Source organism: Chiloscyllium punctatum, chromosome 2 (genome assembly GCF_047496795.1).
Source record: "Chiloscyllium punctatum isolate Juve2018m chromosome 2, sChiPun1.3, whole genome shotgun sequence".
Lineage (NCBI taxonomy): Eukaryota > Metazoa > Chordata > Chondrichthyes > Orectolobiformes > Hemiscylliidae > Chiloscyllium > Chiloscyllium punctatum.
The window spans coordinates 88590165-88605552 of record NC_092740.1 but is presented as its reverse complement, the minus strand read 5'-3'; positions in this window follow the sequence as shown (position 1 = coordinate 88605552).

The window sequence follows — 15388 nt, the reverse complement described above, 5'->3', positions numbered from 1 at the left end:
GGGTGGCTTCAACCGGCACCTTGGGTTCATGCCTCATTGACCCCACTACACTGTACACTCTCAAGCACATACAAAAGCACACATACACACACACTCTTGCATACTCATACACTTACGTACACCCTCTCTCATACACACGCTCTCTCTCAGAAACACACACATACACCCCCCCACACTCACATCCATGCACACACCCTCTTATAGGCTCATACTCCATCACACTCACACACACATCTACCAAGCATGCACACATGCAAACACACACTTTCTCACACTCAAACGCACATACTCACATGTACACACTCACATGCACATATTCACATGCACACATTCGCATTCTGTCTGTCTGTCTCTCTCTCTCCCTCACATGCACATGCACACACATAGGTCTATGGGGTGAATTTGCATTTGCAGAATTGTTTTTGCAGATACATTCCATTCTTGCTCAAAATGTACACAACCTGCAGGCAGTCAATGCAGGCATTAATCCATATCACATTTCATAAATTCTGACTTTGGAAATATAACTAGACTGATTCGCGATCGGGATGCAAACAGACTCTAAACTCACACGTTTAACATATTGTCTGAAATGAGATGGCACCTTTTTTTATAAAACCTTACATTATCTCGAGAATGTGACTTAAAAATGTTCTGGGATTTTCATATTAATGAATTGAAACCTGCAACCCAATTTAAAAGATGAAAGACTTAACAGCAATCTGGGTTTGTTCAATCTGCCATTTTAATTGCATGACACTGTGATCTTTTACTATAAATTCTGTGTCTTATGATCCTATCCTTCTAATTACCTGATGAAGGAGCAGAGCTCTGAAAGCTAGTACTTCCAAATAAATCTGTTGGACTATAACCTGGTGTTGTGCGATTTTCAACTTTGTCCACCCCTGTCCAAAACCGGCACCTCCATATCATATCAACGGATGTTAGAACACACTGATAGCTGACAAACTGAAGATACCTGTTTTTAAAATACCTCCCTCTTCCTCTTGGCAGACAGATTAAAGTTTGATATACCCTCTCAGATGAGGTCCACTTCAGGTCGAAGATTCTCATTGAGGTCTGTTGCTTTGTTTGCCTGCTTTTAACATCAACAAGAAATGGGAGATATCATTAAGAACAATCTTGAAATAACGCTATTAAAATGTTACCAAGAATAATTTTTAAGCTTAAAATGCATTCTAACCAAGTCAAAAAGTAACTTCTTTGAATAAATATTGCTGAATGTGGAAGCACAGCAAGCTCTTTACAGCTTTATGCAGTATCTTGAACAGATAAAACCAACTCCTGCCAATTTTAGACACATTTCTTCTGCCATGAAATATTTCCCATTCCTGAATGTGAAGTGGAGGTTTGTATAAACTGTCACATGCACATGTCACTGTCACTGAAAAGACAGTTTTGTCCGTTTCTGAAACAGTCTATAATAGGTTCAATTATGTATAATGGTTATTTTTAAAATAGCTTCTATTATGAATAATCTCCCTGTCAAACGGTTGTTATCTGACTTCTACTGCTGCAAGTTATTGTAATGGCCACATTATAGACAGAGACAGTCAAACTGTCAAACTTTAACAATGGGTGTGTTTTTTTCCCCCAAGAGAAAAATTGATAATCATCATCATTTATCTACTAACAGCTCCATAAGGTCAGTGCAGGGAGAATGACCATTAGCACTTCTACAAGTAATAGAAAAATTGCATGAATCATCTACAGCTGCACGAAAGTGCAGCTTAAACAGTGCATCAACAGGAAAATGCAAATGTGGTCCTCTCATATATGATTTTAGAGCGTTCCCAATGTATTTTTGTGGGCTCACAAGTCTCAGTTTGGGTCAGTGGACACTGATCTCAGGGTAGAAGAGTGTGGTGCTAGAAAAGCACAGCCGGTTAGGCAGAATCTGTGGAGCAGAAGAACCAATGTTTTGAGCATAAGTTCTTCATCAGGAATGAAGGGGTGCCCCAAGGGGGCTGCGAGATAAATGGGAGGGAGTGGGGCTGCAGTGAAGATAGCTGAGAATGCAATAGGTAGATGAAGTTGGGGGTGAATGTGATAGGATGGAGAGGAGGGTGGAGCGAATAAGTGGGAAGGATTTTGGACAGGTTGGACAGGTCAAGAGGGCTACGCCGAGTTGGAATGTTGGATCTGTGATCAGGTGGGGGGAGGGGAAATGAGGCAGCTGGTGAAATCCATATTGATCCCACGTGGTTGGAGGGTCCCAAAAAGGAAGATGAGGTGCTTTTCCTCCAGTCGTCAGGTGGTATGGGTCTGACGATGGAGGAGGCCCAGGACCTGCATGTCCTTGGCAGAGTCGGAGGGGGAGTTAAATGCACGGCCACGGGACGGTGGGGTTGTTTTGTGCATATGTTCCAGAGATGTTCTCTGAAGCGTCCCTCAAGTAGGCATCCTGTTTCCCCAATGTAGAGGAGACCACATCAGGAGCAACGGATACAGTAGCTGATGTGTGGAAGTGCAGGTAAATCTCTGACAGATGTGGAAGGCTGATCTCAGGGTAAACAGTTCTCCATTGCTTGTTAAAGCTGCTTGCCCAAAAATGTCACCAAGTTATTTTAGAATATGTGCCATAGTTGTAAGTGAGCTGTATAATGTTGTACAGTCACAATAATGCTGAAAACCTGTGTTTCAAAACTACCTGTTTCTCTAACCAAGCTATCCATTTAGAATGCACCCATACTCCATTAATTTTGAGTAGTGTAGTTTACGAAGAAGATGTTAAGGGCCAACTTTTTCAACCTCAACACATTATATCATGAGTTCTCAGGATGTTGTCCCAGGAACAACCATCTTCAGCTACTTCATTAAAGAGCTTCTCTCCATCATTAGAGTCATAGGTGAAGCTTATCACTGATGATCGCACAATACTCAGTTTCATGCACAGCTCCTCAGATACTGATGTCGTCCTTGGTAGCAGTCAATAATACCTGAACATCACACACAGTTAGACTGATAATTGGAAACATTTGATATCAAGATTCATGTATAGAAGTGTCAGCGAATAGATGGCACAGTGGCTCAGTGGTTAACACTGCTGCTTCATAGAACCAGGGATCTGGGTTTGATCACAGTCTCAGGTGACTGCATGGAGTTTACACATTCTCCCCAGACCTGTGTGGGTTTCCATCAGGCGCTTGGGTTTCCACCCACAGTTCAGCAATACGCAGGTTAGATAGTTTGACCATGCTAAATTGCTCATAGTGTCCAGGGATTTGCAGGCTAGATGGATTAGCCATGGGAAATACAGGTTACAGGGATAGGGTAGGGGGTTGGTCTGGGTGGGATGTTCTTTGGAGATTTTAGTGTTGACTCGATGGGCTGAATGGCCTACTTCCCCACTGTCAGATTCTATAATGCTCAAAGTATCATTTCCAATACAAGAACCTAATCACCACCACCTTCCTTTGACAAGAACATTCCTATTGCTAAATCCCCATCAACAACATCTTATAAGTCACCACTGACCAGAAACCTAACTCAGCCGTGTATATTATGGCAACAAGATCAAGTCAAAGACTGAGTTGTCTGCAGCCAATAACAAATGGCCAATGGCCCACTACAGCTTGTCAAGCATCTACAAGGCACAAGTCACTGATGTGATAGAATAATTTTGTTTACCTGAATGAGTGCAGCTCCACGAAAATTTCGAAAGTTGAGTCATCCAGAACAGGTAACCTGTTTGATTAGCACTTCCTTCACCAGCATGCAACCATACATGGAGTCTGCCACCGCAAAACTGCGGCTGCAACAACTCACCAACTCTTCTTTGTCAGCACCTTCAAAGCTGCTGCGTTTACACCATAGGAGGTCAAGGTAGCTAATGCACAGGAGCACCTCCAACTGCAAATGATTTTTAAACAGTGATTCCTCGTTCTAGATTCTTCTGTAAGAGAAAACACCCTCTTCACATCTATCACATCAAGCTTTCTCAAGATCTTTATGTTTCAATGAAATCACCTCTTACTCTTTTACACTCCAGATACTTGTCTAGTAAACCTTCTCTAAACTGCATTCAATATATGTGCATCCTTCCTTAAATAAAATGGCCAATATTGTTCATAGTACTCCAGATGCTATCTCACCAATACTTTATATAATTGAAGCATAACCTACCCACTATTGTATTCATCTCCCCTTGCAATAAATGATAAAATATATTAGCCAGAGGCTAGAAAATGATCAGTAAAGAAGCAGTGACTGACAGTTAAAGGGATATTTAAAATGCTCAGAATAAGTACGTTCCTACTACAAAGGAAAATTCCAAGGGGAGGACAAACCTTCTGTGGTTAACTAAATAAGTTAAGAAGAGTATCAAATTTAAGGGAAAAAAAAACTTATGCAAAGTTAAATGGCAGATTAAATGAATGGTCAGTATACAAAGAATGTCAGAGAATGACTAAATGGTTATACAGTTGAAGAAACTATGAGAGGAAACTACACAGTGATGTAAAACCAGATAGCAAGAGTTTTGACAGATAGTTAAAAAGGAAGAGATTACATGAGTCCTCCAGAGCATGAGAATTGGGAGTTAATAATGGTTAATGATAAAATTATGGAAATAATGAATACATATTTTGCTTCTGTTCTCAGCATAGAGGGTGTAATAAACACTCCAATAACATCTGTAAGTCAGGAGGTTGAAGGAAGGCAAGCATTTTGTGACATTATAATCACTAGAGGGAGCATTACTCAGCAAATTAGTGGAGCTGCAGATTGATAAGTCTCCGGATTCTGATAGGTCTCACCATTGGCATTTAAAAGTATTGACGAATGAGTTAGTGAATGCATTAGTGTTAATTTTCTAAAACTTGGCAGATTCTGGAAAGGTTCCATTTGGCTGAAAAGTAGCAAATATCATTCCTCTATTCAAGCAAGGAAGGAAGCCAAAAACAGGAAATTATCGGCTGGTTAGTTTGAGGTTTGCCATGGGAAAGCTGTTGGAATCAATCATTAAAAGACAATTGCCGCACACTTAGAAAATCTCAAGGTAATCATGAAGAGTCAGAATGATTGTTAATAAATGGAAATTGTGTTTAACCAATTTATTGGAATTCATTGAATAAATAACATCCTTGTGAATAAAGGAGAGCCTATTGATGTACTCTACATGGATTTCTAGAAGGGATTCAACAAAGTTCCATTTAAAAGGTTAATGTGCAAAGTAGGAGTTCATGGTATAGTGGTAACATTAGCATGAATATGAGATTGGCTGGTTGGTAGATAACAACGAGTATACATAAATGGGTCTTTGTCTAATTGGTAGAATATGATAAGTGGGATCTCACAGGGACCTGTGCTGGCCATCATCATTTTACAATTTGTACCAGTGATGTAGATAAGGGAATCAAAGGCAACGTGGTTAAATCTGGAGATGACAAAAAGATAGTCACGAAATGAAATTGTGAGGATGATGTAACACAGATGTATACTAATCTAAGAAATGTGTCCATAATCAAGCAATCCAGACTCTAATGAAACAAAAAAACTGCAGATGTTGGAGATCTCTAACAAATTGAAATTGTTGGAGAAACATTTTGCCTACAGCCCTACTAGTATGAAGTTGCCTGATCTCTAAAGCTAAGTAGACTCATGCCTGGTTAGTACTTTGAAGGAAGACTGCCTGGTAAAGGTGCAGTAGGATAGGGGCCCCTTGTGGTACAGTAGTAGTATTCTTATCCCTGAACTGGGTGGGCCAAATTTTAAGCCTCACTGCATCCATAATATCTTTAAATAATATGGTTTAAAAAAAAGTTAAATAAAAAAAGATTAAGTGAGTAGGTATAAATCTGGCAGATTGCTAAAAGGTGAAATGCTTCACTTTTAGATGAAGAGTATCATTTAAGTAGAGAATAATTGCAGAATTCGGAGGTGCTGAGGGATCTGGGTGTCCTAATGCATGAGTCACAAACAGTTAGTAAGCAGGAACAGCAATAAATTAAAAAGGAAAATGAATAATAATAATTGAACATGAAATAAAAGATTTTATATTTCAGTCCTGCAGGGCATTCGATAGCTATCATCTCAAATACTATGTCTAGTTTGGACTCCTTGGGAGGATGTAAATGCATTGGAGGTAGTTCAGAAGAGGTTTACTGGATTGATACCTAAAATGAGCAAATTGTCTCAAGAGGAAAGTTTCAACAGACTGAGCTTGGTTTACAGCAGAGTTCATATGGATGAGGAATGATTTGATTGAAGATTATAAGATCCTGAATGGCCTTGACAAGACAGATGTGTAAAGGATGCTTACTCTTGTGAGTCTGCCCAAAACTAAGGGGGCCTTGTTTTTAAGTTAGGACATAGATGATAGGAAATTCTTTTCTCTCAGAGGTTGTGAGACTTTGGAACTGGTTGCCACGGGCAGAAGTGGAGAAGAGGTTGTTGGATTTTTTTAGGCTAACGTAAATAAATTATTGCTAGGCAAAGGAATTAAAGGTTATTGGAGTTGATGGGAGTATGAAATTTGAAACCTAAACAGATCACCATTATCATATTGAATGGCAGAGTATGCTTTAAGGGTGAAAGGGCCTTGTTCTGTTTTGAATTCATATTTTCATAATTGTCCTGCTTTTTGTGAACAGGGCATACCTCAGCAAATTTCCACATTGCTGGATGTATTATCAGGTTGAAAGTACTTAAGGAAATCTTTTAGGTTTGATCAAAGTTAATACAAGAAGACACTTGCATTTTAATATGAAGCAAATTTATTAGCTTAATCTACTTTACATATATTTGAGACATATGCAAGCTAATAAGTGAATCTATTAGCTTAAACTACTTAATATACATATATTATGTATACTTAATATGCATATACATATCTCACTAATTCCAGTCTGATGGTGAAAAGTTCAATAAGTAGGGCAATGTTCCTGATATTAATATTATTCTGAATCCAATATGATGTGCTGAATCTCCATTTTGTAATGACTACACTACTTTTCTAACCTTAACGACAAGCTAAGGAACAAATCCAGGGGCCCATATAACAAATAAAAACAGGACAGTTCTCACAGACAATTCAGTTGTCACAGACTTACCTCCCAGGCTGTTTTTGCCTTTGGCCTGATTTTCATGTACTTTTCCACTTTCGTTCAATTGCTCAATACCATGGGCTTTCTAATGATTCATACTTAATGGTCTGGTTTGAAGATACCATTTTCAAGTCCAACACAATACTAGGTGATGTGCAGCCAATTCTGGAACACACGACTTTGGTACTATTGCCAGGGTGTTGTCTAGGCCTGTAGTCTTCAGCCATTTCTAGAAATGAAGTGAAATGAATTGTGCTGAGGCAGTCAGGAGGAAGCTGAAATGGATAAGCCACTGAGTACTTTTAACAGACAACGATTGCAAATACTTCAGTCTTATCATTTTGCATTGATGTCTTTGACCCCCCATGTTGTTGAGGATAGGGATATTTGTGGAGCCTCCTGTTAGTTACTTAATTGCCAACATCCTTCACATTGACTGTGGCAGGAGTGCAGAGCTTAGATCTTTGGTTGTGGGAACCCTTAATCCTGTCTACCAAATGCTGCTTCTGCTGTTTGGCATGAACGTAGCCCACTTTTGTAGTTTCAATAGGTTCAGCCCTTAGTCTTAGTTTGTCTGATGCTGCTCTTGGCATGCACCCCTACACTCTTCATTGAACCAGTGTTGGTTACCTGATCTATGATCTCATCATATTGTGTCATATTTTGTTGGATCATGCTCCTGTGGAGCACTTTGGAATGTTTTATTATATTAAAGGAACTATATAAATCCAAGCAGTTATTTTGCATAGGTTACTTGGGGCTATCACAGATGTAATTATTGCCTTAAAGGTTAACGTTGACTTAACTTTTGCACAGTTTTTATTTAAACTTTAAAAAGTTTAAAGACAGTGAAACAAATTTGTTTAGAACCAAAGCCGTACCTGCATCTGCGTACTTTTGTCACTCTGTCGTGACTGCCAGGAATTAGTGGAAGCATGAGAAAAATAGAAGAGCTTTGTTTGGCATAATTTGGTGTGGCTTTCCATTTTAAGAATCATCAAAACAGCTAACGACCATTGAATTACTAGCAATGAGCCTTTATGTGTACAACGTGTGAGACACAGGAAACTCCCATTTAGTGTACAGAGCTCTGTTTATTATTGTTCACAGGCATGTAACAAAAAGAAGTTACATGGTTCAGAACCACAACTGAAGCGAGTGAAACTTGACAGGTCTGATTCAGACTCTCAGAATCAATACAGCTATAAATATACAATTGTCAACATTAATATACACATTTCCTTATTCTGTACTCACTGTACGCTGACAGCTACTGTATTAAGTCACATTTGTTGTGCCATACTTCCTCTATTTTTTTGTCTCTCTATTTCTCTCTATTATTGAAACAAAGGGGCTGTATGTCCTCATCTATTGTTTAAACAGAGAAGCAGTCGGATGGCTTGCTCTGCGGTCACAATCAAAGTTATTTGGTGGATGACTGACGGAAGATAGAAAAGATGAATTTCAGTGTGTTCAAATCTATCCTGACTGCTAAAAGGAGGTGTTCACTGACGGCGATGTTAATGAGAATCCACAGCAATTGTCTACAGTCTTTGACCTCTCAAGCCACTGATGACTAACAACCTTCACATGCAGTTCATGTTCCTTTACAATGCATGACTGAATAATACAGTCACATATCAGCTCCTGTAAAGGAGTCTCATAAATGGAAAAAATAATAGAAACCAAAAGAGGGTGCTGAGTGCTATGTTTATAGCATTGAAGTCTGTTATAATGTGGTTCAATTGACCACAAATTCACTTATGGCATTGTGATCTCATGGCTCCCAAAAGAAGTAATTCTCTATTTAAATTTTTATTTTGCTAATTAAATATAGGAGAAAATAGGAGGGTTTTTTTGTTGATGCAGCCTAGCTATAACAAGGTTTTACTTTTTGAACCTAAAATCTACATTATTATGGTCTTCATCTGTACATGTGAGTCATGAATTTCATTCAATAACGTGAGAATCTAAAATGGACATAATGTTTAAAAGGATGTATTTGTGCAGAAGATGGCGTCAGTCCCACTGTTGGGTATGAATAATGGCACAGAATTAGGATGAGTGATAGTGCACCTTTCATGTGATGCCATTAATGCAGACATTGTGAAATTAATTTCAGAATGCCTTATGAGACTGCAACAAATTTCCTTTCAAAATGTCAGTATTTGTTTAGCTGTCTTGAATAGATATTGTTTTTAATAGCTTGAACTATACCCTTTTTTTTTAAATCATCAAAAGAGGTGTTGCATCTTAAAGAACAAAGTAAAAGCACAGAACTCTGATATAATATCTCATTAGGAAGTAATGATCAAATTGAATTTCATGTTCTGAAGGTTTACGTGGAATCACTGTAATTTTATTTGAGTCCCAAGTCTCTCCTTTCATTTCTACTGACATCAGCAGGAGTTTGGCAACTTGCCAGTAAAACCACACATTAGAAATGGCACAGTTTTCATATCTGATTGTATAAAATGACTTCAGCAGAAATGCAGACCTGGCAAGTTTGTGGTTTTCCTATAAATTACACTAACACTGTGTCCAATTGTATATATAATTTCAGATTTTCAATTTAAACTTGCTGCTGTGTCAGCTTTGCCTATTCTGATATGTCTAACACATTTAACTTAAAATGAAGGGTATGGCATTTCATTACTTTGAAGATAATATTGTCAAATGTATTTGCTGTAGGGCAGGAGCCCCCTCTTTTGCCACTGTGATCTCTCAAGTGTGCAGTAACTTTTCAATTGCTTGTTTTTTTTGTTGTTGCTCATACAATTGCAGTAATATTTGTATAACTGCCTCTGTAAGTTCAATTTAATGCACTTGAACATGATTTACTATAATGTTAAATTATATGCAGAAAAGCAACCAAACCTGTATGAATAAGTGAAGCTGCTTAAAGGATTATTTTTCAGGGTGATAAATTTCATCTTGTTTTTGTAATTTCCTTAATCTCTCTGTTTAATATGTATGCATCTTTCCCTTTTATTGTGTCAGTAACCCAAACAGAAAATTCCTCAAAAGATCTTAATATCATTTAAAAGTAACTTAGATTCAAATTTTACACTTAAATAGAACAGAATTTATTTACAAATATTCTATTTTAATCTGTTAACAGCATAGCTTTTTCCAATGACCTGAAACCTAACCAAGCAGATCAATCAAATTAATATCAAATATATAATTTAAATGTGATACCTTATTTTTCTTTAGTCAGTAGATAAACCTGTTTATCAGCATGTCAAAAACAGTGATTATTGAGCTGGATATTTAACATGCTGATAGACATCAGAATTATCTCACAATGGATCTATTCTCCTGGTGCAAGTTATTCACCAAATTTCCTGCAATTAACTAACCAGAGAGATAAATAAAAGCAAAGTACTTCAGATGCTGGAGATCAGAAACGCAAACAGAAATTGCTGGGGAAATTCATCAGCTCTGGCAGCATCTGCGAAAAAAAAATTCATTAATGTATCAATTCCAAAGCCTCTTCTTTAGAAAAGAGTCCTGAAGAAGAATCAAATTGGTTTCAATACGTTAAGTCTGTTTCTCTCTTCACTGATGCTACCAGAGCTGATGAGTATTTTTGACATTTTCTGTTTTTAACCACACGCTTATCTTGTATCATCCAAACTGTACAGTGTTGTAATGTCACCATACTTTTGCTTGACTCTACACTTTGGTTTTCTTGCAATCTAATCCTCTACTTTCCATACTCCAGGCAATCAATATTCCACACACCAGTCTACCTTTATCCCGTACTCTACAATCCAGACATTTTGTAATTCCATGCTATAATTTCAAAACATCTAACTTAATTATATTCACTGAACAACCCTTATTCACTGGTTTATTTAGCTCTTCAACTAATTCCCACAGGTCAGTGAGTAATGACCTATTGTTTTGAATTTCATGTTGATTATTCCATTAGGCCTGAAAGTCTCTTTAGATGAGTACTGATAGCATCCTTTATAATCCTCTGAAACATTATCTCCACTTGCCCTTTAATTAGCATAATTTTGCCTTCCAAAATGCCTTTTGAAAACATATCCTGAGAGTTTCACTTCCAAACTAATGTCAATAGCTGTTAAGCGTATAGCATTGAGGTGGGTCAGGATTTGGTTAAGTAGGAAAAAAAGAGAGACTAGATTGCAATGATTGGTGATATTAAGGCAGTTGCCCAGTGATCCAAGCCAAGGTAATATAAAGAAAATTTAATACAGTCTGTAATTTTACTGCTCTTGGCGCACTAAACTAAGCAGTCAAATATAATAATTTGATATACTAAAATAACAGAGAGATTTACGGTATTTATATGTGAGATAGAATCTAAAGTCTTAGAGAACTCTTACTCAACCCTTGCAACACCAATCCAACCACTACCCACCACTACCACTTTCTCAACCTGACAGAATTTCCCCCAACTTGAACACATCTCCTTTAATGCCGAATATTCCCTCAGATAAAATTGATCACTGCAGTAGCACCAAAGAATATCAGCTTTTCTTATCTTTTGGTAGAACATGCTGAACAGTCTTTGTTCAAATATAACGCATTCTGGATTTCTTTTCTCATTACATTGTTAACCAGGTCAGTGCTGTTTCTGGCTTTTGTCCCAGTTTGGAAAATTTCACGCTCTTTCCTTCAACTGTTGACCCGTCCTTTAGGTTTAGATAATCAATGTGTCACCCTTCTTGTTTTATACCAGACCTCTTTCCCTTCAGTATTCAATATGATTCTTCTTCAAAACTGCAGAAGAGTGTTACATCATACTCAAAATGTTAACATCTCTCTCCACAGATGCTGCCAGACCTGTTGAATTTCTCTACCACTTTTTGTTTTCATTTCAGATTTTCAGCATCTGCAGTAATTCATTTTTATTTTACTCTGGCCATTGAACTTCCAATGTGGACTACATTTCCTTCTCCATGAGTTCTCACAAAGTAGAGTTTAATATCAATATTTCTAAAATGTTCTTTTGCCTCCGCCAAAGGTTCTCCATTTCCTGGGGCTGTGACCCAACCTTCTCACCTCCATCTCATTACCATGACAGGTTTTGTCTTGTTCTCATCTTTTGCCATTCCATCTTGCCATTACCACTTAAATAGTATGGAATTTATTTACAAATATTCTATTTTAATCCGTTAACAGCATAGCTTTTTCCAATGACCTGAAACCTATGTATGTTTCTACCATTTCCAATTAAATAGCTTCCCTTTTGTCTCCACTTACTTTTCAAAATGATTGACTGTTCAGTCACACACACAAATACACGCACACACACACACACACTTTCCCCTGTCCACCACTACTGTCAGTGACTACCTTTTCCTGGCTACTATCTTTTCCTGGACACATGCAAAGTATGTAACATCCATTCATTCACAATCACCTACACCATAGCACTGGACCTCAAGTAAGTCTTACATATGACTTACAACTTAGCAAGCTGTACCAAGTGAGAATTAGAAAGGTCTCTTCTGTAAAGAGAATATGCACACCTTTTTTCACCAGAAGGTAGTGGTAATCTGGAAGGCACTGCCTGGGAGGGGAGTTGAGGTAGGAAATCTCAATCTTTAAAAAGTACTTGAGTGTGCACTTGAAATGTCATAACATTCAAGGCTACGGGTAAAGTTATAGAAAGTGTGTTGATGTAGCTTTAAAGTAGCTTAGTCAGAGCAGGCTCAATGGCCCAAAATGCCTCTTCTGTACTGCATGATTCTATAACTCTCATTCTATGAGAGTTTAGTTGACTGCTTTGCCTAAAACTTGCATCTGAAAATGAAACACAGCTCTTTGTCATTCGTCACTTCAATTATTCATTTATTACAAATTTGAGACTTCGTAAGACGATGGCATGCTTTAAACTGTCTTCTTTCAATTTAAGGTAAAAAAAAAGAATCAAATGCCCTGGAATTGGAAATAAAATGAAATTGTGCTGAAATCTGTCCAATGATAGACCCATCTGATTCAGTTGCCATAGGTACAGATTGAAACTCATAAAGCTCAACTGCTAGTATTTTTACCCTGATGAGGTCAGGTCTTGTTCAACATAGACTAGTAGTCAAAGTCAGACAGAGAGATTTAGAGAGAAAGACTGAATGCAGGAGTTATCATGAGAAGCAGATAGGGAGACTGTTTTATGCTACAATCAAGCAGAAGTTTGGTGAGAATAGATTTGCTTTTTGAAGAGAAGCAACTTGAGATTTAAACATCCAAGAGTCTCCAGAGGGAAAAGCAGTAGAAGGAAACTGATTGGCTTTTGGGGCTTTGGTTGCACATCAAGCACTACTGCCTTAATGAAATTTTGACTAAGGGTGGAGACTAAAAGATTTTTTTGTTTTGGATCCCACTTCCAAATAAAAAGAGCTGCGCCCCGAGGCGATCTCTGCCAGCCACTTGAATATACCTTTGACGGAGAACAGTATGAGCCTCAGAAGATGAATGATCAAGGCTTTTCTCTTCAGCCAGTACATACAGGGGTCTACTGAAGAACTGGCTCTTGCTGAGTCCAGTCAAGATAATAAGCCTCTGGACTCAGCCATTTGTGTGGAGATGGAGATGTGCAGACAAGCCACGGAATGACTGGCAGAGGTTATGTGCAAACTGGAACAAAGGGCAGAGGAGTCTGTTCAAGTCTTATTTGTTGGTGTAGCTGCAGCATCCACGTGTATAGCTGCTTCCATGGAATGATTGATGGCTGTCCAGGGAAAGCCAGGTCCAGTGGAGCAATCAGCATCTCCAGGATATGCATAGGGACCTTCATTCCATTGCTGATGCTAAATGGGTGAGACAGGATGGAAGGACATTGATAGGTCTTCAGGTACTCATCACTTCAAAGGGTGAAGGAATTGCCATTGAGCACCAACAAGGAGGGTGGAGCAACTAACAGACACATGATGATTGACATCTCAGGGTACTCCAGGGTTTCACTGTTGTACCCTCTTCCTTCTGTCAGGGAACAAAATATTTCCATCAAGTCAGGCTTATCATTGAAGTTTGTGTTATGTATCTTTAGGAATGGTTAAGTGTTTAGCACACTTGCCTTCATTGTTCAGTATAGGAGTTGAGAAGTCATGTTAAGGTTGTAGAGGATGTTGATGAGGCCACTTCTGGAATACCATGTCCAGTTCTAGTTGCACTGTTATAGGAAGGGTATTATTAAGCCAAAGAAGGTCCAGAAGTGATTTACCAGGATGTTGCTGGGTATGGCAGATTTGAGTAATAAAGAAAGGCTGAATAGGCTGGGACTTTTTTCACTGGAGCATAGGAGGTTGAGAGGTGACCTTATGGTGGCTTATAAAATCATGAGGGTATACATATCATTAATGGGATGCTTTCTCTTCCCCAGTATATGGGTTTTAAAGGATAGGAGGTAGTTTTTTTTAAGTCAGAGAACAGACATTAAAAAAAAATGAGGGACAAGCTTTTTACACAGAGACTGGTTCAGGTGTGGAATGAACTTCCTGAGGAAGTATTTTATTGCGGACACAGTTACAACATTCAAAAGACACTTTGATAAGTTCATGAATAGAAAGGTTTGAAGGGATGTGGGCCAGTAGCAAGCAGGTGGAACTAGTTTAGTTTGGGATTATGTTCGGCATGGACTGGTTGGACCGTTTCCGTGCTGAATGACTCTATGTTAGTGCAAGTAATTTGCCTTCAACTCAAACTGCTGCCAGAGATAAAAACAGAATGTTCTGGCAGCATCTGTGGAAGGAGGAAGAGGATTAAAGCTCCAAATCCAGTAAGACTCCTCTTCAGAATCAAAAGGAGCTGGATTGGCTGAGACTTTTTTTCACTGGAGCTTAGGAGGTTGAGAATGGCAGTTTATAAAATCAAGGGGGTTAATGAGGTGTTTTCTCTTCCCCAGCATAGGGGTTTTTAAAGGATAGGGGAAAATGCTGATTTTTATGGTCTAAACATAGGGGAGGAGGAGCAAATGGAACAGATGGTGAGCATTCCCAGACCAAAGAACTAAGGCAGTAGTACGGTGGTAAAGGAGAGATCAGATTTATAAAACGGATGTAAACGCTACCTGTGGAAAGGAAATAGTGGGTCCACTCTGGTGAGATCAAAGTCAGTGAGACATATCTAGGGGAGGGGTGGGAGTATAATGAAAACAGAGGACAGAGGGCATAGTTTGAAGTTGTGGAACTCAGTATTGCGTCTTACAGACTGTGAACTTTCTAAGTGAAAAATGAGGTGCTGTTCCTCCAGCTTGCATTGAGCTTCATTGAAACTGTAGCAGTCCAAGGCCAGAAATGTTAGCATGGGAGGAAGGTAGCTTATTGAAATGATAATCAACTGGGTGA